The 3,135-nt window shown below is 42.9% G+C and overlaps 1 pseudogene; it reads left to right on the top strand.

The window, feature by feature from the left end:
- Window positions 1-916: 916 nt before the first annotated feature.
- Window positions 917-2,219, top strand: LOC110266137 (uncharacterized; annotated as a pseudogene).
- Window positions 2,220-3,135: the final 916 nt, after the last annotated feature.

The following is a 3,135-nucleotide window of genomic DNA, read 5'->3' as shown; positions in this document are numbered from 1 at the left end:
GTTATTGTTATTGTTATTGTAATTAAATTTAATTCTAATATAGCAATTGATATGTTAGTAGGAATATTGCTAGTAAATTTTTTATTTTATTACGTTTATTTGTTTTCTGATTCTGATTAATATTATTTACATAAATATTAATGATATTATCGGTATTGTAAGTAATGCATAATTTGTTATGCTTATTTATCTTCTTAGTGTGTTTTTTAGTATTTTTGCACAATATTTTGTTATCATTATTGTATTTTATTCAAAGGTTTTATTCATGAATTTAAATTGTTAATTTGTTGTTGTGAGTGCACAGTTTTGTTAGCTTCAGTATTTAATAGAGGATAAGAGAATCCATGAATTTAATGTGCACAGTTATCTTAGCACCAGTATTATGTATGTTGTTGTTTGTAATCGTTGTATGTTAATGGATTTATTTATTACGAACGTTTTGCAGCCTAGTAGGGTTATTACAGCTGTTAGGCGGCAGCAGAATATGCCCTTACATGACCGGATTATACCCTATCTGGAGACTGCGGGGTTGTATCATCTTGCTAGGCTAAACAGTCAGTGGTTCTGAGTTGATGAGTCTCTGCTTAGCGCATTTATTGAGCGTTGGCGTCCGGAGACGCACACGTTCCATATGCCGTTTGGTGAGTGCACCATTACTCTACAGGATGTTGCGTATCAGCTGGGTTTGCCGATTGATGGTGCACCCGTTAGTGGGTGCTTGACTGAGTTTGAGAATCTGATGGAACACGGTAGACCAGCATGGGTGTGGTTCCGGGAGTTGTTCGGGGAGTTACCTCCGCAGAGTAAAGTGAAGCAGATGACAATGTGCTACACCTGGTTCCACGAGAGGTTCCGTGTTCTCCCTGCAGATGCTACTGATGAGACCGTTCGTGTATACGCACGGGCTTATATCCTGATGCTGTTGTCGTCTCAGCTGTTTGCGGACAAGAATGCAAACAGGGTACACCTTCGCTGGTTGCCTTATTTGGCATCATTGGATGACTTGGGCAGATATAGCTGGGGATCCGCTGCACTAGCCTGGTTGTATAGATGTCTTTGTCGTGGTACAAACAGGAACGTCGTTAACTTGGCTGGGCCGCTACACCTACTACAGTCTTGGATTTTCTGGAGGTTTCCCACTCTGAGGCCCACTGGTTTTGACCGGTTTGGTTTTCCGCTTGCTTCTAGGTATGGTTTAAAAATATGCGTTCATAAATTGTAAAAATTGCTACTGTGTTATGGTTTGTTTTGACATCATTTAAATTTAAATTGTAGGTGGGCGGAGTTTGTTCCGAGGAACGATGCAGGGGCACAGAGATTAGTTTCCGCACGCCTTGCACTTGATCGGTTGCCGTGTGGCGCACAGGTTCCTATCCCCAAATGTAGCATTTCAGGATCCGAGGCCGATTGTGTTGACTGAGGAGGCGCGTCACAGAGGGTCGTCCCAGGCACCTCCTAGAGTTCATGTTTATGACAGACCAGATAACAGACGAGTTGATAGGCGTCGCCGTATTGGGACCCGGACCACCGATCGCGAGTGGAGGGAGTTTGCCGACCGATTGGAGCAGGACGTTCCTGGAGCTGAGGCTGGGGATCCAGTGGACTACCGTGTTCCTCGACGTAGAGGCAGACGGCCACCTACGCGGCCTGACCGTCGAGGTGGGCCTGATGGAGGACCATCCGAGCAGGGGGGCGGCACTGGTCACGTCGCCGCTGAGGATGTAGTTGGATCAGCATCAGCCATGGATCAGCCGACGTTCGACGTGGGTTCTAGCTCACAGATGTTTGGGAACGTGAGCCCATATGGTTTTGCCGAGTTTACGACCGCGACTGTTGGGGTGGACATTGCTGATCCCGTTACTGAGTCCGAGTTTTATAGAGACATAGCTGACATGCTTAGGGATGATGATCAGACCCATTATAGGCCACAGATGCCTGAGGAGCATGGCCAGTTTGGTGCTCAGCAGCCAGGCAGTGACGATGTTCAGGCTCAGTTGGCAGTTGACCTGAACGAGCCAGCAGTTTCGCCGTCCGACCCATGGTTTGCTTTAGGAGGTACACCGGCCTCCGCTTTCAGCGCAGCTCCCGCACACCCCACAGCACCAGCGCCAGATCAGCGACCTAGGCGGGTTAGACGTCCTACTTTGTGTGGCACCGGAGGGCACTTGCTTGGCCAGTTCGATGACGATGACAGTGACACCATTGAGGATTCTGATTAGTTATGCTATATGTTCCTGTCCAGTACTTTGTTTCTTTATTTATGTATTGATCATGGTAGTTATGTTATGTGTTGATCATGTTAGTTAAGTTATGTATTGATCTTGGTAGTTACGTTATGTATTCAGCATGCTAATTACTTTATGTAATGTGCATGATTGTTAGTGTTTATGTATTTCAGACTTACTGTTAAATAATATTTATCTTTTGACTATGTAGTGACTGCCTGATTCAGAGTATTTCATGTGTTCATGTATGGTTTATATAATGCACATTGTCAGAATGATCTCTTCTTGGTAGTGTTCATGTACGTTTTTTTACTCTACATAAACCGTGGTGACTCCCCACGGTTTATGCACAACCATTTTCCTTCGTAAACCGTGGTGACCTCCCACGGTTTACATGTAAAGCAATTTCTTCCTAAACCGTGGTGACCTCCCACGGTTTATGTTTGTTTTGAAACCGTGGTGGGTTGCCACGGTTTACATAAAACTCAATTTTGCACAAAATCGTAACAACAAACAGATTTGTACATTTACGTAAATAATTCTCCCACTTTATTTATTTATGTAAATTGCCCTCTTTTTTGTGTGTGTAAAATTTTTTGGCTAGTTTTCGTGTATGTTTGCTTTATTAGTTTGTGATATCAATCCATGCCTCTAGAATTGACTCTGTCAGAAGTGAAAATATTTTATTTTATGTGGGAACCACTCTTTAGAGGAGCTACCAAAGTAAATCACTTTACATCAAAATTAAAATTTTAACTAAATTGGTTCTGTCAAAATTTCTACTTAAGCAGAATTGTTTGTGGTGGAGTAGTTTCTTAAGTTGTTATGTTTTGTTATGTGTTAGATTATGGCAATTTATGTACTGTTTTTGAGTTTTAGATTTGATGCAGGAAAGGAGACTACTATCGGT

This window comes from Arachis ipaensis, chromosome B8, assembly GCF_059453495.1.
Source record: "Arachis ipaensis isolate K30076 ecotype BB chromosome B8, ASM5945349v1, whole genome shotgun sequence".
Taxonomy (NCBI): Eukaryota; Viridiplantae; Streptophyta; class Magnoliopsida; order Fabales; family Fabaceae; genus Arachis; species Arachis ipaensis.
Note: the sequence above shows the minus strand (reverse complement) of the source record. Positions and strands in the feature narration are given on the sequence as shown.